At 45.4% G+C, this 24,405-nt stretch overlaps 1 long non-coding RNA gene and 1 pseudogene across 1 annotated transcript; one reads left to right on the plus strand and one right to left on the minus strand.

Annotated features, from left to right (window-relative positions):
* Window positions 1-202: 202 nt before the first annotated feature.
* LOC103349258 (uncharacterized) lies at window positions 203-6,627 on the minus strand. The gene is made up of 3 exons (XR_007921531.2): window positions 2,711-6,627; window positions 2,477-2,543; window positions 203-438 (listed from the first exon to the last, which is right to left on the minus strand). It is a non-coding gene; the product is annotated as an uncharacterized lncRNA (long non-coding RNA).
* Window positions 6,628-17,298: 10,671 nt separating this feature from the next.
* Window positions 17,299-18,273, plus strand: LOC100345679 (small ribosomal subunit protein uS2-like; annotated as a pseudogene).
* The last annotated feature ends 6,132 nt before the right edge of the window (window positions 18,274-24,405 follow it).

The following is a 24,405-nucleotide window of genomic DNA, read 5'->3' on the forward strand; positions in this document are numbered from 1 at the left end:
AATACATAAACACTAGAAAATGTCTTCCAACATTATTGGAAGGTTCTTAAATCATGTGAAATTCTAATTTTCTAGTAAGACTAAACTGTATTCAGAACTAGGTGCAGCAATCAGTAGCTGAAGAACTTATTTGCTTTCAGAATGTGTGATTTCTTGGATTTGTAGAGAAGATACCACATGAATAACCACAGCATTCATTGCATTCTCTTATTTTTTTTAAGATTTATTTATTTATACAAGAGGTAGAGTTACAGATAGAGAGAGGGGAAGACAGAGCGAGGTCTTCATCTGCTGGTAACACCCGCAAATGGCCACAACGTCTGGAACTGAGCCAATCTGAAGCCAGGAGCCAGGAGCTTCTTCTGGGTCTCCCACGCAGGTGCAGGGGCCCAAGGACTTGGGCCATCTTCTACTGCTTTCCCAGGCCATAGCAGAGAGCTGGATAGGAAGAGGAGCAGCCAGGACTCGAACCAGCACCCACATGGGAGAACACACGGCAGGTGGAGGCTTCACCTACTAAGCCCCAGCACCTGCCCCTCGTTGTGTTCTTAAGGATTCACCATGAGTAGCAAAGCCGGGCTGTGAGCATGTACTTATCACACGGCAAAACAGATGCTGTTGTGATCACCCCTTTCCTCCTTGCCCCTCCCAGCTCATGGAATTGTTGGCTTTGACCCTCAACTCTGCACGTCCACCTTTTCTGCTCTTGCTTTCTCCTTGCATCACTGGATCTCTTTGATAAGTGTTCATCTTCCATTCTCACAGCAGACTGAAAGACCCTTTTCCATTTCTCTGATTTTTAAAACTCATTTTTCCCCTCAGGATATGTGAACAAATATAATTTTCCCAAGAAATGCCAGAAAGGTCTCCCCTCATGGACTTGGCTGAAGTAATGGACATCTATCACTTTAGTCTAACCAGGAATATTTCCCCTTCTTTCAGAAGCAGCGCTGTGGTTTTTGCTTATGGAACCTTCCTGGCTCACAAGGTGTGGCTGTCAACCACGTTGCCTTACTTCCCCAAGTAGCAAGCAGAGCAACCACGTTCCTAGCTGCGTCCTAGCCCGTGGACTCTGGGTGTCATGCCACAGTGAACTAGTCCCTTCTTCAGAACCAGCGGTCATCTCTTGCAGGTAGGATACTCTAGCTGTCAAAGACATGGTCAAGCGTCACTTCTCACTGGCAAAATCAAGATCCCAGGAATTGCATGGATTCCTGTTCTTCTCAAATCCCCATCTGTTTTGACATTCCAATAAGTCGCTGATTTTGTTGGTCAGCAAGAGTTCTTTTGCTTGGAACTTAACTGATTCCAATGGCAGAGAAAACAATCTCCAGGAAGATAATGGCTTGACCCAAATAAGCTTTGATTAATAGGCACATACCACATACCATGGCTACTTAAATACATTAAGCTAACTCTCTCTTGCATTTGGCTTGCATTTTTTAGTTGTTGTTGCCTATAAACATTTTTCCTGAAAATGATGTTTTTTCAAAAAAAATTCATCAAATGAAACAACGAGGATTTTGATGTCTGACTTTAAGGAGTAACTCAAAAACATCCACCAAACCACACAGCTTTGGTGATAGATTTTTAACTAAATTTTAGTCTTGGCACAGAGAGAATTTCTCTTAGCTTTTAGGGCCCTATCTTGAAGTTAGGGTTTTTTTAATGCATAGTTGTGTATTAGGGTAAGCCTGAGAAACCAAATCAATAGGATATGCATAAATAAATAAGTAGGTGGATTAGGTAAGATAGCTAGATAAGAGATAGATAGATAGATAGATAGATAGATAGATAGATAGATAGAGAATGTGTTGTAAAGTATTTGGTTCATGCAATGACAGAAGCCGTGAAGTCCCAAAATCTGCAACCTGCAAGCTGGAGACCCAGGAAGACTGCTGATGTAGTTCAAAGGCCTGAGAGATGAAGCACCAGTAATAGAGATTCCAGTCCAGAGCTGAGGACCTGGGCAGGAGATCACTGTGTCAAGTCAGGCTCTGCAGCAGAATTAATACAACCTCCTGCCACCTTTTCATTCCACGGGGCACTCACATGGGGCAGGGCTACCTCCTTTATTCCATTCACCAAGTCAAACACCAGTGTGCTTCAAAGTGCCCTCACAGAAACATCTGGATATTTCAACCAGACAGTTAGGGTTTCTGTAGCCTAACGGGCTGACACATAAAATTTACCATCACAATGCACATAGTATTTTCTGTTTTAAATTTTTAAAATTAACCTAATAAGTCAAATCTATGGATTCTAATTTGTATAGATCTGGACCGCTATGTTCTTTTAAACAGGTAAAATATCGAAACGTACTGATCCCATAAGCCAGAGTGACAGTCCTAATCTTGGAGCACACAAGCTCCCCTGTGCCACATGCTACCCAGTAAGGTTTGCTCACTTGCACTTCCCTGCCCACACCAAACCCTGTAGATGACTGAGTGCACAGCACTTATTCTGTAGGACCCACCTGAACTCAGCAGAGGTCTGGCATTTGAGACGGAATCCTCACTTTCATATGTAATTCCCTTGTGCACCTGCAAGGAGAGTGGGTGGCCAATTGAGAATGGCATGGAATTCAAAACTTCAGCCTTCTAGATCTAGGTCACCTTTTAATCTTTTATCACATCCAAAAGATTATTGATCAGAGTCTAAGATAAATTGCTTGAACATTTATAGGAACAACAAAAATACAGTATCTCACACAAAATGCAAGTTGTTTTTCTCTTTCCAGAGGTTACCCAGGGTCCAGGTTGAAGGCAGCTCCCCTCGAAGAAATCCTCCAAGAATTCGGTTTCCTTCTATTCTTTTCTTGCACTGCTCCACCATTCTCCAGTGTGTTCCTGACTCACCTGGGTAAAGGTAGCCCACACTGCACAACCAACTTCCTGCTCTTCTCAGAAAGAAAAAGTGTGAAGGAAACAAAATGCATTCAAGGAGGTGGCTCAGAAGGCACATCTCGTCTGTCCCTACTCTGTTGAGGATTGCTCAATCACACAACCTCGCCTAGCTGCTGGGAAGCTTCTCGAATATTTCCAACTAGCAGCCACATGACCTGCCAAAAAGCAGTGTGGTGCTGACACCAGAAGAAGAAAGAAGGAACACACACTGGAGAACAACTACAAGTCCCTGCTCTAATTGGCCGTTTGGGAAAGATTGAGAGTCAGGAATGTCTTCCCTCTCAGAGACCACATTCTCTCGCGTGCGTATGCTCGCTCTCTCTCTCTCTCTCTCTCTCTCTATCACACACACACACACACACACACACATGCACCATAACTACCACAGCCAGAGACATCTATCTAAAATCCTTCAGTTTCCTTCTTTTTTTTTTAACCAAATAGCAACAAATAGTGAAATCATAAGGAAACGGTCTTCTTATCAACTGTAGATTAGCCTTCAAACTCTCTCCAGTTCTCACTTTCATTTATGCAACTAACAGATAAAATGTCTGGGTCCAGCACTATGGCACAGTGGGTTAACACCCTGGCCTGAAGCGCTGGCATTCCATATGGGCTCTGGTTCAAGACCCAGCTGCTCCACTTCCAATCCAGCTCTCTGCTATGGCCTGGGAAAGCAGTAGAAGTTGGCCCAAGTGCTTGGGCCCTTGCACCTGCATGGGAGACCCGAAAGACGCTCCTGGATCCTGGCTTCGGATCAGTGCAGCTCCAGCCGTTGCAGCCAATTGGGGAGTGAACCACCAGTTGGAAGACCTCTCTCTCTCTCTCTCTCTCTCTGCCTCTCCTTTCTCTGTGTAACTCTTACTTTCAAATAAATAAATAAATCTTTTTAAAAAATAACAAATAAAATGTCTAATATTATTAGCAGGGAAATTAGACATTTTCTGAAATGTTTAGAATGAAAGAAATCCCTCTGTGTATATTCTCATTTTGTTTAAGGAAACCAAACCTTAAAAAGGCCACAAGACTAAACTTCACACATACACAGGTATGTGTGCGCATGTGGAAAAAACAGCACATGAAGAGACAGGGGGCAAAGGGAGACGCTGGCCCAACTCAAGTTTTCATAACAAGGCTTCCAGAAAGTCTTACTCCCAAGGCCACACCCACCATGACCTGAGAACCTTCCACTGGGCCCCACCTCCGTCACATCCCAGTACCACCAGCCTGGAGCCAAGCCTTTAACACACAGGCCTACGGGGAACATTCAATACCGAAAGTGACACCCACAACACAGCATCCATGTTATCCGTCAGCGAAGAGGAGAGAGGATAATGTAGTCCCATGGTGATCTCTGCCCTACCCTGCTCCACTTCCCCCAGTCCTGGGTCAGCTGGAATGTTTACCCAGTAGGGTACTGGCATACACCCTTTGCTTTTCAGAATGTGGAAGCTACCTTCCTAGGGTTAAAATTCCCCTGGGAACTTTGTAAGGGAATTTGCATTCAAGGCCAACTTTTTTAAAGATTTATTTATTTGAAAGTCAAAGTTAGAGAAAGAGAGAGAGAGAGAGAGAGAGAGAGAGAGAGAGATGAAGAGGTCTTCCATCCCCTGATTCAGTTCCCAAATGGCTACTGGGCCAGTTGGAACCCAAGATCTTCTGGGTCTCCCATGTAGAGGCAGGGGCCCAAGCACTTGGGCCATCTTCTGCTGCTTTTCCAGGCCATGAGTAAGGAGTTGGATCACAAGTGGAGTCCATATAGGAAGCCAGTGTTGCAGGCAGCAATTAACCCATGTTGCCACAATGCCGCTGGCCCCAAGGCCAAATTTTTTAAATGGTTCAAGGTCTGCCTTTATTAGGTATTCATAAGGGGTCAATACTTTTCACATTTACATCAAATTTTGTGCTAATCCAAGAAATTTCCTTTTTAGAGTCTCAGTATGTCAGACAGAACCACTACTGTTCAGGTTAAAGCAGAGGTTGGAGTGAGAAACTCTTACCACTGAACATCCCAGCCATCTGTCAGAGAAGTACCTGAAGCCTCTTTAGGTCCCTCTGGGACCACGCTGGAAACCAAGCTCTTTTTTTAGGATTTATTTATTTTACTTGAAAGAGTTACATAGAGAGAAAGAGAGGGAAAGAGAGAGAGAGAGAGAGAGAGAGAGAGGTCTTTCATTTGCTGGTTCATTCCCCAATTGGCCGCAATGGCCAGAGCTGCGCCAATCTGAAGCCAGGAGCCAGGTGCTTCCTCTAGGTCTCTCATATGGGTCGAGGGGCCCAAGGACTTGGGCCATCTTCCACTGCTTTCCTGGGCCACAACAGAGAGCTGGATCGGAAGTGGAGCAGCCGGGTCTTGAACCAACGGCTATATGGGATGTTGGCATTGCAGACAGTGGCTTTACCTGCTACGCCACAGTGCCGACCCCTCCATTGACTCTTTGTTCGAAGTCTGAGGTTCAAGAGTGCAGGAGACAAAGGCAAGAATAGCTTTCTAGGTAACGCCAATGCAACCTGCCATTCTCTGAAAGCACAGTGGAAAGAAACCAGTCAGATGGGCCATGGGAAAAGTTCTTGGAAAATATCTTCACCCATATAAAACAATCTTTTAATTCCATTTTCCTTCAAACTTTCTGAAGTCCCGTCACACAGGAAAAGCAGCAGTGTAGTAAGAGACTTGTGTGGGTCTTAGCGTTTCAGCCCATCTTGCTGGCATCTCAGGGTCCCAGCTCTCCTCTGATCTGCAGCCTTCTATTCATAATGCAAAGCAGGTGCTATGCTGAGGGCTAATGGGATCCTCGAGCCTAATAAGTAGAGACAGTGGCGAGCCTCCACAGGGGTCTCTCTGACCATCCCAATTAGGTAGCACTCACCCATGCTTCTGGCCTTCTCTCTTCCTTTACACATCTTTATTTTCATTCGGAGGGCTTATCATCACCTGACATCACACAGATTTGTCCATCATCTCTCTCCCCCACAAGAATTCAACCTCATGAGAGCAGAACCTTGATTTTATTTTGTTTGCTCCTCTCTACCTGGGGCCCGGTAGAGTTTCTGACATGTAGTAAGTAGGTGATAAAATAAGTTAATCATTGACTGAGTCTTGAGATTGGTGTGAAAAGAAATAGGTAGACAGTGTCTCCCATGGTACCTGGCACATCAAACGCCCTCAGCACAAGTTAGTCATCTGTGTCATTGTCATCACCTTCTACACAGATAGTCTCAGAGGGTGACTGGCTGAATGATCTCACCTATCTCTTCATGGCCTGGTGGATCTCGTGAATACATTCCCCAAGGTACAACAGAGACCCCCACGCCAGCAAATGACAAAGCAATGGGTATAGCATTCCCACATTCCTGAAGTGAGCACACATGGAAAATCACATAGAGTTTGAAATATCTTTGTTTTCTTTTTAAAGATTTATTTATTTGTTTGAGAGGCAGAGTTACAGAGAGAGAGGGAGGGTCAGAGAGAGACAGAGAGATCTACCCACTGGTTCACTCCTGAAATGGCCGCAACAGCCAGAGCTAGGGAGATCCGAAGCCAGTAGCCAGGAACTTCCTCCAGGTCTCCAATGTCATACAGGGACCCAGGGACTTGGGCCGTCTTCCACTGCTTTCCCAGGCCACCAGCAGGGATCTGGATCAGAAGTAGAGCCACTGGGACTTGAACTGGCACCCATATGGGATGCCAGCACTGCAGGTAGAGGCTTAACCTACTACACCACAGTGCCAGCCTCAGTTTGAAATCTCTTTTTTGAAGAGTCTTTAGGAACACACTACTTCAGAGACCTAAAGACCATTTTTCTCTGAGCCCAACCTAGCCTGGGATTCCTCCAACATCACAAGAATGTGGCAATTCTTGGATTGAACACCAAGTAGAGTATGTGCCTTGTGTTAAGAGACTGTGCTGAAACAAAGCACTGCTAATAATTTAACTATTATAACGTCTCGCATTAGTCTATTTAAAAACTAGGGGGTGTCTCAGCAGTACACAAGATGGGTGTGAAATACACAAGATGGGTGTGAGACCAAGTGCAGGAGATCAAGATCCAGGTCTCTCTCAAGTCATTCTGGGCACGCCCATTCGCTGCTTCACTTCCATGTTTGTTATGTCTTGTGCTTTGTCTCTCTCTCCCTTTCCACTTCTGTCCTTCCACACATGTGGTTGAAATGGCATGAGCTGAACATGAGTTATCTACAGAATCATGCATTGAAGACTGATACGATCGGACCATTCTCTGGTTGGAAGGATCTCTAGAAGACGTTTCATCCAATGTTTAGATTTTAAATAAACCCTATAAGAAAAATGGAAATGAGTTGTCTAAAGACACATAGCTAATGAGTTCCATTTCTAGAAGCCAGTCTAGGACTCACTCACCCAATGACATTTCTGCATCCTGCTTACCTCCTTTCTAATGTTTTCATGTGTCTTACTCTCATTCTCCTTTCTCCCATGCCCACTCCTAAAAAGGGGTCCAACTCGCTCTTAGCTCAGAACTCAAGCATCCTTTGGTAAAGCCAGGGTACTGCTTCTCCTTGTTTCTCCTTCAGTCTCTTGCTCCTTCCCCATTTTCCCCAGGAAGCAACTGGATTTCTGCGCAGCCTCCAAAAGCTGACTCAATTCTCTGTATAGAGACCAGCGTCCACCTTTTCTGCCCTCTGGCAGCTCCTGGAATGCCTGGTGGGAAGCATCCCTCATGAAGGGTTTGGCATGGCAACTGTGGCAATGCAGGGCAGAAGAGCCTGAAGTTTTCTTTCTGAGTCATGTTGAGCAGGCACCATGTCCCCACACAAAGATCAGGAAACACATCCAGACAGCGTGAATGGAGACTCCAACAGTACAAACAGAGCTGTGCTTGCCAGATCCATGTTGTAGATTAGACTGTGGCTAGAGATGACCTCACATCACACTCACACCCCAGGAAGGTTTGGAGGGGAGGAGCCGTTACATTGAGCAAGTTTGCAGCTGCAGAGCCAGCAGGGTTCTGGAAAAAGACCAGTTATCAATTGAATCTTGTGTGTTTTGGTCGGGCTACTTTCCCAAGGAGTGAAGCACCAATCCTCCATCGCCCCATCAGCCCACCTCACCCCCATCTCTCCTCCTGTTCACTCCCCACACCTGCCCCACCCACCCACACACATCCTTTTCTTTTTTTTCCCAAAAGTTTGCCAACAACTATATGCATTTCATTTCCTCTAACTCCAGATGTGGCCTTTTGAATATTCTCAAGGGCTATGACCATGGAGAAAATTATAGCAACTACGGAGGAGATGCCTTGAAAGGAAAACTAAATTGGAACAGTACTGTCTGTGGCCTTCCCCAAGGTCATTTGACGGTGCTGGGTGTTAATTGCCCCGCTGTCTCACCCCTGGTTCTCTCTCCTTTTGATTCCATTAGAGATCTTAAGTCTCTCCACATGTGTTACAGACGCCGCTTCCTCCGTTCACTGTGAGAGTTCTTCAAGCTGGGGGAGGAGGGAAAAGGAAAGGAAAAAAATCTGGGCAAAATTTCTATCTGCACAACCAGACCATTTGGCTAATGCCTGAGGTGACGACTCCAGTAGCCTTTGAAGTTGAAAGTGGATTTGCATCTATTTTCCTAGGTGCCTTCCCAGTCTGACTGATGACACTTCAGGTTTTAAAATGGTTTTGGCTCCAGCGGTTTCTCTGGGATGGGAAAAGCATCATGCATAAGGCTGGCGTATGATGATGAGTGGGTAATTATCAGCAGGGACACAGAAGGGTGCACAGATCGACCGTGGGTGTTATTTTTAGAGCGTTCACATGACACGATCCATCTTAAGAGTATTTCTCAGGGTGAGGAGCTGAGACTAGCATCATGATTTACTGAAGTTCTGGGGAACACATGTGACTTTCTTGTTTCCAAGATGACACCATGAGGACACCATTGCTGCTTTCTTCTTCTTCTTCTTCTTCTTCTTCTTCTTCTTCTTCTTCTTCTTCTTCTTCTTCTTCTTCTTCTTCTTCTTCTTCTCCTCCTCCTCCTCCTCCTCCTTCTTCTTCTTCTTTTTGTTTCTTATAGAATTGTTGAGCCAAACCCAAAAAAACAACATAAATTTCCCCCAGTACCCTGCTGTCCCTGTTCAAAGACTCAGAGGATTTGGTGTGCATGATCTATGAACCAAGGTGATATTCGAACAGAGACAAATTATGTTCAAACATCTGAAAGTCATCACTTGTGTGCATATGCAGGCATTTCGAGAAAAATCTACAAGAGGATCAAAAACAAGATTAAACCACATCTGTTTGGGTTTAAACGACATTGTCTATGTAGTTCAAAGTTGTTTCCTTTTGTATAAAAAAAAACCTGCCCAGCTGTTTTTTATCTTAAATTCTTAGCCTTTATCAAAGAAGTGTTTTCATTGGCCAACCAGTGTTATTTCTAAAAGTTAAACTATTTAGGGAAGGCGACTAAGAAAAAAACTGCTTTGTGCATCTAAGTTCTTTTCCCCAGCCTTGGGCCCCTCGGGAAACTAATCCAGGGGTTTTGTTCATTTCTAAATAGAAAGGCTGAGTCTACTGTGCATCATCATATCGTAAATTAGGTCTCCCATTCTTTTCTACAGACACTGGTTACAATTGACGCCAATAAGAAACATGAAACATGAATCCTAAAAGGTATCTATTAAATGAGAAGTGACTGTTTGACCGTGTGCTTATTATACCCTGATAAATGGGAAAGAGCATGTTTGGAAAAGCTGTTGTCAGTAAATAGTCTAATTTAGCAAAGATGTGGGTGAAAGTGGTATTACCCTGGCTGTGTGTTCTTTTGAACATCTGACACATTTATATATTAAAAAAAAATCTGGGGGCCAGCACTGTGGTGCAGCAGGTTAAAGCCCCGGCCTGCAGCACCAGCATCCCATGTGAGTGCTGGTTCGGGTACCGGCTCCTCTACTTCTGATCCAGTTCCTGCTGGTGTGCCTGGGAGGGCAGCAGAGGATGGCCCAAGTGCTTGGGTTCCTGAACCCATGTGTGGGACCCGGAGGAAGCTACTGGCTCCTGGTTTCAGATCAGCTCAGCTCCAGGCATTGCAGCCTTTTCAGGGGGGTGGGACAGCAGATGGACTACCTCTCTCTCTGCCTCTCTCTGTAACTGTCTTTGAAATGAATAAAGTGAATCTTTTTTTAAAAAATCAAATCTGATTACAAAGTCCTCCTGTTTCATGAGGAATAAATAAGCTGTGCTATGAAGATCTACTAAAGGGTTTATTAGAATGAAATTAGGGGGACCGGTTCTGTGGCATAACAGGTAAAGCCGCCGCCTGCACTGCAGGCATCCCATATGTACACCGGTTCGAGTCCCGGCTGCTCCACTTCCGATCCAGTGCTCTGATGTGGCCTGGGAAAGCAGTAGAAGATGACCCAAGTCCTTGGGCCTCTGTACCTGCGTAGGAGACCCAGAGGAAGCTCCTGGCTCCTGCCTTCGGATTAGCACACCTCCAGTCATTGCAGCCATCTGGGTAGTGAACCAGCAGATGGAAGACCTCTCTCTCTCTCTCTCTCTCTCTCTCTCTCTCTCTCTCTCTTGTTCTGTCTCTGCCTCTGCCTCTCTGTAACTCTGCCTTTCAAATAAATAAATAACTCTTTTTGTAAAAAAATAATGGAATTATAAGTTAAAAATATGAATGAAACAGAGAAATATGATATGATACCATGTCATTCTATGTAAAGTTTCACTGCTTTCTTCTTAAACGATTCTTCCTATAGTTTGCAACTGTGCTTGGCATAGTAACTAAACATGATACAAACAGGGGTATACACACACACACACACACACACTCACACACACAGACTCTATTGTTCTTACCAAGGGTCAACAATCAATGGGGCCGGCATTGTGACATAGAAGGTTAAGCCTCCACCTGCAGTGCTGGCATACCATATGGGCGCTGGTTTAAGTCCCAGCTGCTCCACTTCTGATCCAGCTCCCTACTAATGCACTTAGGAAAGCAGCAGAAGATGGCACAAGTCCTTGGGCCTCTGCATCTATGTGGAAGAACTGGAAGAAGCTCCTAGCTCCTGGCTTCAGCCAGCCCAGCCAGGGAGTGAAACAGCAGATGGAAGATCTCTCTTCCTTTCTCTTTCTCCTTCTCTCTCTGTACCTCTGCCTTTCAAATAAATCTTTTTTTAAAAAATCCAGCAGGTAACTTTACAGAGGGTATTATTATGGTGGAAAAGACAAGTTTTCATTGTAATATTTACAAGCAATTCTCTGTTGGGTACGAGCATAAGAATTATTTTTCCTTATCTAGCGAAGACACCTGTCAACTATCTCTAGTTTGTGTTAAAGAAGTGGTACCTACTGTCTTCACTTCTGATTGATATAAAAGTGATTGACATATTTTTGAGAAGGAATAAATGGGTTTATTTTTTGGCTTAGGTTTGAATGCAAACCTAACCCATTGGGTTTTATCTGCTTCTTTTTCCTTAATGCATTCAAAATGCCCAGCTCAGCACCATGCTTGGGCTTCCAAGTCTGATTGCCTGCTCTCAAATCACTGCCGAGTAGTACCTGGAGGAAGATCCTGGATCCTGGATCCTGGCTTCAGATCGGCCCAGCTCCAGCTGTTGCCACCACTTACAGAGTGACCCAGCGGATGGAAGACCTTTCTCTCTGTCTCTCCCTCTCTCTGTCAGTAACTCTGCCTCTCAAGTAAATAAATACATCTTTATTAAAAAAATCACTGCCAAGTGATTTGGGGTGACTGAAGCTCAGTTTCTTTGTCCTCAAAATGGAGGCAATAATATGACCAACTTTACCAGATTAGAGTAAGGATTTAAGTAAGAAAAGGCATGAAAGGCACCTCGCAGAGTATCTAGCACATAAAAATTGCTCAGTAATCACTTGTCATCATTCTCCTTCAGAGTCTGCTCTAAATCTTCTCTCTGCCCCTCACCCCTACTTCCTGCTGCTATGCCATGCTCTCAAATCATAAACCAGGTTCCCGTACTGAAAGGGATTGGGCAGTACCTGATAGTTTACATCTTGAGCATGCTCTCTTCCTCAGCGCCTGTCCCTGGAAAAGTCGCCCTCCTCCCTTCTGATCCTAGCTCACCCATCTCTAAAGAGAGACCATGGGCTCTACCAAGCCTAAGCCAATGGCAGCAACCCTTACAGTGCTGGCTCAGTGTGAAAGTCTGCCATGGCCCAGTGCTGCTGTCCACCCTGGTCTCCAGGAAGGAGAAGAGCACGGTGAGTGATGGCCAGGTGGGACAAGTCCAGTGGTCCGGATCCTTTCTTGCCTCTCTTTCATGCTTACCCCCTCAATCTATTTTCCATACCTTCCTCACAAGGATCATGAAAATACCATCTTAAGAGGCCACCTACCTACTGCCTCTTCCCCTTTGTCATCCCCAGACTACTGCCAGATTAATCTCACCTAGCTACCCCAATTCAGAAATTGCTCATGACGCCTATCATAGACAGGAGGGGGAAAAATCCACTCTTCTTAGAGCTAGTAGGAAAAATAGCAGGACTTCAATTGTCTCGATTGAGAAGAAGTAACCTAAATTGTCTTCTAAAAAGCAGGTACGATGCACGGAGCATTCGGTGTGCCAGACTCTGTGTCAAATGCTTTGCCCATTCTTCCTATTTTAGTCTCCGCAGGAATTCTGGGGAGGTGGGTCTTACCATGTCCTCACTTTATTAACAGGGAAACTCGACATAGAGAAGGTAGCCTGACTCAAGCACACTGGATTGGGTGTCTTGCTAATCAATCATTTTCTTTCTGTGCTTCTTGTCTCCGCCACGCCAACCTCCTATCCCCACAGGTTCTCTCTCTGGATTTGCACCTGCAAACCCATGCTAAATGCAGAGCACACATTGCCTTTGAATCACATTGGGCCATCAGCTTCAAACAACTCCTTCTTCCAGCCCAGTGTGCAGCTGCACTGTTCCTCCGAGTATTGCTGTTCTCTGAGCTCTCCATTACTCTGGGCCTTTTGGCTCCCAAAGCATCTTCCCATGCCTCTCCTGTGCTCTTCCTAACAACCCTATGGTCCAAACCTGAACACTCCCATTTTGCAGAGGTGGCAAATGAAGTTATGTCTTTGGCCAAAGCCAGAGAGCAATTACAGAACTGGAGATGGACTCACGCCCCTCCCATCTTCTCTGAAAATTTCTTAAGCTCTTGCTTTCAGTTCACTCCCTAGTTGCAGGCACAGCAGCTCAAAGGCTACAAGAAGTCTGCCGGTCACGTTATTTTCTAAGTGCAAATAGCCGAGGTTCCTAAAAGCTGAATAAGAGTTCTCAGCACGTGGCTTTTTTTTGTCCACATCTCGCCCAGGAGGTGAGTTGAGGACAGAGTCTCGGCTTAACAGTAGATGTCTTGGTTTTCCTGAATTAACAACCACCCTGGATGTTATTTCAACACAGTTTATCTTTCTACGCAGTCATACGTCCCTTTATAATTTCAAGACAGATCAACATGGACTGGGGCTTTTGAGGTTTTTGGACAAAGGTGGACCTGAGGTTTATTCAAGGGATTTGAATTTCAAATGTGCGGGGGAGGGCTTGGCCCAACGCCTGCCCCCCACCCCCGCCCCGCCCCGAGGACGTTGGGCTGAAATGCCAGCAAAGGAACATTAATGCCGCTCCTGTGTTTGGCTGAGCCTCATCCAGGGAAGAAACAAGTAAGCACAGAGACAGTTCTTGGAGCGGTAGGAGGTGATCCAACGGTTTTTAAGAGTGTTTAGATTGCTTGGTTCCAAAACGGTTTGGTTAAGTGGATTTTCAAAAAGAGAAATAATGAAAAGGCCAGGCTGCAGAATCTGTGATCTGGCCAGCTCTGGAACAAGCAGGCCCCTCTGCGGACCTCAGCAGGCATTCAGGGGACGGAAGGTTCTGCAGGAAAGACTGACCTGCACTCCAATGGGCCCTGACCGACAACTGGTTGAGTCTTGTGCTTGTGGCTTTTGTGTTGCAGATGCATATTTGGGGCTGGTGCATTTCTTCATGGATGCCACCACACCTATCTGACATCTAAGACGAAGCAGAAACCTCAACAGCTCTTGGATCAAAAGCATAGATTTCTAATCCTTAGAAACCATATTTTCTGGCCAGTGTCACGGCTCATTTGGCTAATCCTCCGCCTGCGGCACCAGCACCCCAGGTTCTAGTCCCGGTTGGGGCGCTGGATTATGTCCCGGTTGCTCCTCTTCCAGTCCAACTCTCTGCTGTGGCCCGGGAGGGCAGTGGAGGATAGCCCAAGTGCTTGGGCCCTGCACCTGCACGGGAGACCAGGAGGAAGCGCCTGACTCCTGGCTTCGGATCCACACAGCGCGCTGGCTGCAGCGTGCCAGCCGTGGCGGCCATTTGGGGGGTGAGCCAACGGAAAAGGAAGACCTTTCTCTCTGTCTCTCTCTCTCTCTCTCTCACTGTCTAACTCTGCCTGTCCAAAAAAAAAAAAAAAAGAAAGAATATTTTCTAAATGAAAATTTACTATTTTATATGCAGTGCTCAGAAATGGTTTTGAGGAATCACTGTTTTAATCTACAGCTGATAAACTTTTAAACTTGTTTTAAAAATAAAAACAAAACGTAAAACGAAACTTGGTAACGTCCCATAGGTTCTCATGGTTGGCTCCTTTTTTCACTCAGATCTCATCAAAATGTATCCCTTCCAATAGGACTTCCTTCAAATCTAAAATCTAAAATAATATCATAAATGATTAGCTTGTCCTTAGATAGAATCATGGTGGTGTGGATTTGTATTTTAAAAAATACAGCTACAGGGGCTGGCATTGTGTCACAGTAGGTTAAGCCTCCGCCTGCAATACTGGCATCCCATATTGAATTTGTTCAAGTCCCAGCTGCTCGGCTTCTGATCCAGCTTCTTGCTAATGTGCCTGGGAAGGCAACCATGTGGTGGACCCAGCTGGAGTTCCAGGCTCCTGGTTTTGGCCTGGCCCAACTGCAGCTGTTGCAACCATCTGGGGAGTGAAACAGCAGTTGGAAGGTATCTCTCTCTGTCTCTCTTCCTCTTTCTGTAACTCTGCCTTTCAAATTAAATTTTAAAAATTAAAACAAATAGTTACAGAAGTGTGTTCATGGATGGAGGGAGGATACCTTCCCCTTCCCAGTGTATGTCTGAAATCAGGGATAGTACTGAACCCTGTAGCATACTGGTTTTTTTCTACACACACACATCCTTATGATAAAGTTAACATGTAAGTTGGGTACAGTAAGAAGTTAAGAATAACTAGTAACAAAATAGGACAGTTACAGCCATATACTGGACTAAAATGGCCAGCATAGCTACTCTGTACTTTGGGACCATTTGAAGAACAGCACTGAGACACCGCAGCAGGTGATCTGACAGCAGAGCTGGCTCCAAGTCCTAAAGGGCAGATAGTGTGCAATGAGAGCTGTACTGGACAAAAGGATGGCTCAGGCCCAGGGCAGGACGAAGCAGGCCAGCGTGAGATTTCATCACACTAGTGAGAACCGCACACAATTAAAAAACTTCTTTCTGGAATTTTCCATCCAGTGTTTTGGACCGTGGTTGACCACAAATACAAAACCACGGGTAAGGGGGGGACTTATATTTATTTTTTGGAGATTCTTACTGGAATATGTTGGAATGAAATGATCAGAGTCAATGGGATATAGAAGAAATAAGAGTGGCCATGGGTTGACATTGTTGACAGGAGCTATGACAGCCTAACCATTGGTTTTACTCTTCTCCCCAATTATTTTCCAGGACAAAGTAGATTTTTAATGCTTTTTTATAGTCATAAAAGACTATAGACAATAAGACTATAAAAAAGCATCCCTTGTACCCTTTTATGCCATTTTTGCAAAGCACCAGCTCCTTCAAATCACCTTGTCAGTGTATTCGGTCACCTCAGCATCCCCCACCCCAGTGTATACCCCATGAGGGCAGAAGCCTGCTCTCAGTTCTTATTGCCTCAACACAAGTGATGAGCACCAGATCTGCATTTCTGGGGCAGCCTTGTGGCTTTCCACCTATTAGACCTGGAGCATCCTTGGTCTGGGGCCTGTTCCCTCCCCTTCCACGTGGAGGCAACCTCTCTTCTTCAGGAGCAGTGAGCACAGGCCCATCAGAGCCTTTGCCATTGACTAACCTTCACAAATGAACTTCTCCCAGCTCTCTCTGTTGTGACTATGTATTAGCTGATATTTACAGTGTAATTGCATCGATGACTTTGGAAGACTTGGTACCTGAGAGTATTTGTCCTCCCTTTATAAATACTGGATAGAGAAAGTAAGTTCTATTTTTGGCTTTACTAGTTCTGACTTGATCTGTACATTTCTTTCTGATGCTTGCCCCAGCAAAATGGAAAAACAGAGTGCATGAGTTGGAGTGATTATTGAGATGAGATAGATTAAAAACTATTTGGAATCCCATATAAATGCCAAGCCAAATTTTATAGAAATCCAAAATGCATTTGAGATATTCAGCAGTTCTCCTAAGGCCTGATTACAGGCTTGATGGCCTTAATTTTTCTCAAATATATAATTCTCTGTTATGGTACTCTATGAAATGCTGTAGCATATCATTAATGCTTACAAAATGCCATAAAAGTGCACAGAGCAGAAAACCTCCCAGCTAGAGAAATTTTACAATCTGAAGATAGAGGCAGTTCACTTTAATAGAGGAAGCTGAAAAATAACCACAGAATGCGTGGATAGCTTATGGAGAAGGTTCCTCCTGTCCTTAAGAAATAAGGCACAGTATTTGGGAACTGATAATGTTTGGGATGGAGGGGAAAATTCAAACTAAGATCTAAAAGGGATTGGTGCCGCAGTATAGTGGGTAAAGCTGCCGCCTGTAGTGCTGGCCTCCCATATGGGCGCCGGTTCGAGTCCCGGCTGCTCCACTTCTGATTCAGCTCTCTGCTGTGGCCTGGGAAAGCAGTAAAAGATTGCCCAAATGCCTGGGCCCCTGCACCCATGTGGGAGACCCGGAAGAAGCTCCTGGCTCCTGACTTCCTATTGGAGCAGCTCCAGCCGTTGCAGCCATTGGGAAGTGAACCAGCAGATGGAAGACCTCTCTCTCTCTCTCTCTCTCTCTCTCTCTCATTCTCTCTCTGCCTCTTTGTAACTTTGCCTTTCAAATATACATAAACAAATCGTTTTAAAAAATAAGATCTAGAGGTGCTCATGGTAAAGGGAGGGAGAAATGGGAATGACGAAAAAAAAATTGTTGAACATAACAGATCCCTGTGTTGAAGCTATTTGAGAAATAAGTTAGAGAAGACACATTTGTCTGGAGGCAGCTTATGCTGTAAGCCAACCCAAGTCTGACAGTATTGGAAATAAAACAGCTTAATAGGAATTTGGGGTGCTATGCTATGTTGTTAACCAAATGTACTGGAATAGAGAAAAGAGCAGTGCATGATTGTGAACTTGCAAATAATCCAAGTTTTAGAAGTCTCTGATGGCTTTTCTGCACCACCCGGCGAGGGGTCCATACAGCGTTGTTCTTTTTTCCCTGACGTAACTTAAGAAGAAGCTGTCATCATGTCCAGAGCCCTTGATGTCCTGCAAATGAAGGAGGAGGATGTCCTCGAGCTCCTTACAGCAGGAACCCACATAGGTGGCACCAACCATGACTTCCAAATGGAACAGTACATCTACAAAAGGAAAAGTGAGGCATCTACATCCGAAATCTGCAGAGGATCTGGGAGAAACTGCCGTTGGCAGCTCATGCTATTGTGGCCGTTGAAAACCCTGCTGATGTCAGTGTGATGTCCTCCAGGAACACCGGCCAGAGGGCTGTACTGAAGTTTGCTGCTGCCCCTGGAGCTACTCCCATTGCTGGCCGCTTCACACCTGGAAACTTCACTAACCAGATCCAGGCAGCCTTCCGGGAACCACAGCTTCTGGTGGTTCCTGATCCCAGAGCTGACCACCAGCCTCTCACAGAGGCATCTTACGTGGACCTGCCTACCAATTGCTCTGTGTCACACAGACTCTCCTCTGAGCTATGTGGACATTGCCATCCCGTGCAACAACAAGGGAGCCCACTCAGTGGGTCTGATGTGGTGGATGCTGGCCTGGGAGGTTCTGAGCATGCGTGGTACCATCTCCCGTGAACACCCCTGAGAGGTCATGCCTGATCTCTACTTCTACAGAGATCCTGAAGAGATTGGAAAAGAAGAGCAGGCCGCTGCTGAAAAGGCTGTGACCAAGGAGGAGTTTCAGGATGAATGGACGGCCCCAGCGCCTGAGAGCACTGCTACTCAGCCTGGGGTTGCAGACTGGGTGGAAGGCGTGCAGGTGCCCTCTGTGCCCGTTCCACAGTTCCCCACTGAAACCTGGGCTGCAGCACCCACTGCTCAGGGCACCGAGTGGTAGGAACAACCACTGAGTGGTCTTAAGCTGCTTTTCACGGTCTCTGAAGCAAACATGGAAATGACATTGATGGGAAATAAAGAGCAGTTTCTACAGAAAGAAAATAGAAGTCTGTGATGGTTCTTTCTAAAGTGAAAAAAATAAATGTATAACAACTGGGGAAATCAACAAATGTTTATTGAGCACCTGATGAATGCCTAGTAGCTAGGGAGGTGCAAGTAAGAAAATGGGAATAGGGCAATACACACCCTGCCCTTATATCACTTATAGTCCCTTAAAGAAGAAAAATAATATAAAAGTAACTGAAGTTACTTAGTTGAGCTAAGTTAGCAAAATAACTGCTCCGGTATCCTCAGAAGCATTTACTATAAACATCTACCCAAGTGTAACAGGATGGGAAGCGGGATGCAGGAAACAAAGAAAAATATCTTTGTAGAAATTTCTTTTACTGAAACCAGAGCCTGAGCAAGTAGGACTTGCCGAGGTCACCGAGGAGAAAAACTGTCTACAAATAGTGAGGAGCTTGTGCAAAGCGCCTCAACACAAGAGATTGCAAGTTGCATGTGTAAGCTCTGAGGGATTCAGTATAGCTAAAGAGGAAGAACAGCCAATGTGAGACCAGGGGAGCAGTTAGGGGTCAGATCATACAGGGGCAGGCCACACAGACTTGTAGGGGACTTATTCTAGGAACAACAAAAATTTATAGGCACTAAGGCCAAAGCTAGCGTAGTGACTGTTCTTGTAAAAGTCAGTCCACAATGAGGTGAATTATAATTCAAGCATGCTGGAAAACAGTCCATTTATACACATTGGCCAAGACACTCAGACACCTCCAGAATCATAGGGTGCTGAGAGCTCTTTGTGCTTGGTAACTGAGGAATCATGGTACCCCCTGCCAAAAGCAAGATACACACACACACACACACACACACACACACACAGAGTCCCTAGAGAGCATTGATGAGCAACAGATAAAACAATTCCAAATCACATCAGAGGCACATACGTATAGGAAGAGCTGACAAATGCATGGGACTGACTCATCCCAGGGGCTTGCTGGGAAGTTGGAATCAAGAGCTGAGGGTGGATGGGTAATCAGAGCCATTGGTCTCTTCGTTGTGCCGTTACCACAAATGGGAGTGGTGGCTGGATTTGCCCACTAGTTCTGGCTGTGGCCTGTGACTCAGGAATCTGCCTAGTGTCCTTGTAAAGGGTCCATCATTCACTCAAGACAAAGCCCTGACAATCATCTCAGGTGCCCCCTCATTCTCTATTCTGCACATTGGACCCATCTCAAAGCATTCTGTTCCCTGGCCAGGAACGTACTAGGGTTTCAGCTGCAAGCTGACCAACAACCAAAACAGAAGTGGTGGAAAATCCAGTAATGCCTTTTTTCCCCCTGAAAATGTCTGGGCAGGTAATCCAGAGCTGGAATGGGATTTTATTTTTCCAGCAATTTAGAGCCTGGCTGATTTGCTCCACTGTTCATGACCATGGTTCTCAAGTTCATATCATAACCCGAGATATCTACTCTGTTCCTAGTTCTTGTGGCTTCCTTCAAAGCCACTGGCCAGAGAAAAGGAAAAAGAAAAAGGAGAAAAGAAAAGGGTCATAACCTTTTCTTCAAAGATTCCTCCCAGAAGTTGTACCCACTTCCACATCCATCCCATAGACCAGAATCTAGTCACGTGGTCACACCGAGCTGCAAGGAAAGCTATCAATGATGAGCATTTATTCGGAGTGATCTCTAACTCTCTCTATTTTTACCTGACAGACAGACAGACAGAAAGAGGAGATACTAGTTTACTCCCTCCAATGCTCACAATGAAGCTGGGAGCCAAGAACCAAGAATCAGGGCCGGCGCCGCAGCTCACTAGGCTAATCCTCCGCCTAGCGGCGCCAGCACACCGGGTTCTAGTCCCGGTTGGGGCGCCGGATTCTGTCCCAGTTGCCCCTCTTCCAGGCCAGCTCTCTGCTGTGGCCAGGGAGTGCAGTGGAGGATGGCCCAGGTGCTTGGGCCCTGCACCCCATGGGAGACCAGGAAAAGCACCTGGCTCCTGGCTCCTGCCATCAGATCAGCGTGGTGCGCCAGCCGCAGCGCGCCGACCGCGGCAGCCATTGGAGGGTGAACCAACGGCAAAGGAAGACCTTTCTCTCTGTCTCTCTCTCTCACTGTCCACTCTGCCTGTCAAAAAAATAAAAAAAAAAAAAAAAAGAACCAAGAATCAGTCTCCTGATTTGCGGTAACCAATACAGAGAGGAACAAAAACCAATATAATGTATGTGAGCAAAATTGTCATTTTGAGATTTGATTATTGTTTATAGCCCTTCTCTATGCTCTCCAGGAAGAGTGGTTCTTCCACTGACTGTTCGTTGAATTCTTTCTTTGGTAGAGGGTTAAGCTTGTGATTATTAAGAAAATTAAATGTATGCCAATGTAAAATGTAAAAGAAAAATTAAAAAGGAGGTGGAAGGGAGAGAGGATGGTAGTGAGGGAAGGACGAAGGGGAGGATGGGAAGTATCATTATGCTCTTAAAACTCTATATTTGAAATACATGAAATTAATCTCCTTTGTATAAAATTTTTAAAAAGAAAAAGATGCATGGCCAACACTAATCCAAAGAAAACTCTTGCAGAAAATGGGAATATCATAGAATATGTAAATAAAATTAAAAGAATCAGTAAGAAGCAATATGATTGCATATAATGATAAAAGGAAGAGGGAGCTATTCAGAACCTGGATGTGCCTAACAGAATTTCAGAGTGTATAAGCCAAAGATTGACAGAAAACAAGAGTACTTATCTAGTCTACAATCATTGAGGAGATTTACCACACCTGCCTCAGAAGATTTTCTGCCAAGAGCTAAAAATTAATAAGGGTATAAATGCTAGGAGCACAATTAGCAAGTTTAATCTAATGTCTACCTAGAGTCTTGTGCCCAGCAATATAATCCTCTTCAAAAATACATACAACTAGATTCTTTGTGAATTCAGCATACATGAGGTGACAAAGGAGTGTTAGCAAATACCAGAGAAATAAGATCATACAGACTCTGTTCTCTGATAAGAGAGTATAATAGGGGTCGGCGTGTGGTGTAGCAGGGAAAGCCACTCCTATGGGCGCCGGTTCGAGTCCTGGCTGCTACACTTTCTCTCTCCCTCTCTCTCTTTCCCTCTGCCTCAGTCTCTCTGTTACTCTGCCTTTCAAATAAAATAAATGAATCTTTTTTTTTAAATAAAGAGTATAATAAAATCAGACATCCACATAAGAAGAGAGTCATCCTTCCAAACACAGACATCTAGAAATTATTTATTTATTTATTTGATAGGTAGAGTTATAGACAGTGAGAGAGGGAGAGACAGAGAGAAAGGTCTTCCTTCCGTTGGTTTACTACCCAAATGTCCGCTACAGCCGGTGCTGTGCTGATCCGAAACCAGGAGCCAGGTGCTTCTCCCTGGTCTCCCAAGTGGGTGCAGGACCCAAGGACTTGGGCCATCTTCCACTGCCCTCCCGGGCCACAGCAGAGGGCTGGACTGGAAGAGGAGCAACCGGGACTAGAACCCAGCGCCCATATGAGATGCCGGTGCCGAACGCTGAGGATTAGCCAAATGAGCCACAGCATTGGCCCGACATCTAGAAATTTTAAGTCTGCTTCAGTCGATAGAAGTGACTGACCAAAGAATCCCCATGTGTATAAAAGTAGAAGCAGCACAGGAAGCAGAATGCATCATCCTAAAAAAGCATTTATCAAATGAAGTGAGGGTGGGCATTTGGCCTGGTGATTGACATTGGCACCCATACCAGACTGTTTGGGTCCAAGTCTCAGTTCCATTCTCAATTCCAGCTTCCTGCTAATGTGCACCCAGGTGGGCAGTGGTGATGACTTAAGAAATTGAATTCCTGACATCACATGGGAGACTTGGATTGAGTCCATAGCTCCCAGCTTCAGCCTGGACCAGCTCCAGCCACTGTGGGCATTTTGGTGAGTGAATCAACAAATGGGAGTGCTCTCTCTCTTGCTCTCGCTCTCGCTCTGATTCTCTGCTTCTCTAATAACCAAATAAACAGGTTTCAAAACTGTTTTAAACAAAAAAAAATTGAAAACCAATGAGCTGGCTGGTGCCGTGGCTCACTAGGCTAATCCTCTGCCTGTGGTACCGGCACCCCGGGTTCTAGTCCTGGTTGGTGCGCCGGATTCTGTCCCGGTTGTTCCTCTTCCAGTCCAGCTCTCTGCTGTGGCCCAGGAGTGCAGTGGAGGATGGCCCAAGTGCTCGGGCCCTGCACCCCTGTGGGAGACCAGGAGGAAGCACCTGGCTCCTGGCTTCGGATCGGTGCAGCGCGCAGGCCATGGCAGCCATTTGGGGGGTGAACCAACAGAAGGAAGACCTCTCTCACTGTCTCTCTCTCTCTCTCTCTCTCTCTCACTGTCTAACTCTGCCTGTCAAAAAATAAAAAAGAAAGAAAGAAAGAAAGCCAATGAGCTACATGTTCAGCCCACAATGATGCAAAAAAAAAGAAATCCAGCATAAACTCCAATAAACAGCAGGAAGGAAATGATAAAGATAACAGCAAAGCTTACAGAGATGAAAGAAAGAAAGAAAGAAAGAAAGAAAGAAAGAAAGAAAGAAAGAAAGAAAGAAAGAAAGAAAGAAAGAAAGAAAGAAAGAAAGAAAGAAAAGCAAAGAGTCATGAAGATCAGCCCAACCTAACTCCAACCTGTTGAGAAGCTATTTAAATAAACAAACTCACAGCATGGTTATGATGGAGAAAAGGGAAAAGAGCGGTGCTAAGTGTGGTGAATGAATGATTGGCCAACAGATAACTTTATCTCAGTGATTATAGGAAAAAACAGGATTACCGGGTGCAAGGCGTAGCTTGATGCTTGCACCGCAGTAGAAATACAGTAAGCATTGGGTTCCTTTCTCTAGGTGCAATAACAACCGAATTGTACTGAAGTAGTATTGGGCAAGAATAGCCCAGCCCATCTTTAAAAACAACTCTGAAACAGAATCCTAGAATATAAGACAGATAATAGCACAATGACTCTGAAGAAGGAAGAGGCAGAGGTTTCCCTTTCTTTGCCGTCTCCCAGCACACGCTTTCTCACACTTCCTGATAACCCTTAGGACTGCAAGACTTGAGCTTCAAAACCAATGGTCAAATTATTGCTTAACTCAACAAATACCTTATTTTTTTTTAAGATTTATTTATTTATTTGAAAGGCAGAGTTACAGAGAGGCAGAGGCAGAGATACAGAGAGGGGGGAGAGAGAAAGAGAGAGAGAGAGGTCTTCCATCCACTGGTTCACTCCGCAGTTGGCCACAACAGCCAAAGCTGTGCCAATCCAAAGCCAGGAGTCAGGAGTTTCTTCCAGGTCTCCCACGCTGGTGCAGGGGCCCAAGGACTTGGGCCATCTTACACTGCTTTCCCTGGCCATAGCAGAGAGCTGGATTGAAAGTGGAGCAACCAGGATTTGAACTGGTGCCCATATGGGTTTCTGGCACTGCAGGCGGCAGCTTTACCAGCTATGCCCCAGCGCCAGCCCCAGTAAACACCTTTAGCAGGTCCACCATGCCCTGAGCCCTCTGCTCTCCAGAATCTCCATATATCATTGCAAGGAGTGAATCATACAGTAAAAATGTGCAACGGGCTGTTGAACACCTCTCTCTGAGCTGCCTGAACCTTCTGGCCTTCCTCCAAGGCTGAAGGTGCTTTCTCTCTCCTTCGGAGGCAGAACACAACCCTGGACCACATCAGTCATCACTAGTGTCTCTATTAGAGCTCTTGGATCATAAGAAAAAGAAAACTGGTCAACAGCCATAGATGCCATTCATTAGAGGAACACTGGGTGATACATTGACTCCACAGGGGTGCCGAACAGCACCGCCCAGAGAAGGAGAAGGATGAGGACAGCTCCAGCCCTTGCAGAGGAAGAATCAAGAAGGGTCTACTCACACAGCTGCTGCCTTGAGATCAATCAGCTCCAACAAAGACCCGTGTCCTTTCCCAGGAGAGACACTTTGATGGATCCAGCATCCTGCCAGGTAGTCTTCCTGCCGTGGGACCATTGATGTGCTTCTCATGGCCAACCCTTTGCAGCTCTCTGGATCCTGGCCCATTTCCCATAGTCCCCCCCTCCCCACTGAGTCTATAAAC

This window comes from Oryctolagus cuniculus, chromosome 10, assembly GCF_964237555.1.
Source record: "Oryctolagus cuniculus chromosome 10, mOryCun1.1, whole genome shotgun sequence".
Classification (NCBI taxonomy): domain Eukaryota; kingdom Metazoa; phylum Chordata; class Mammalia; order Lagomorpha; family Leporidae; genus Oryctolagus; species Oryctolagus cuniculus.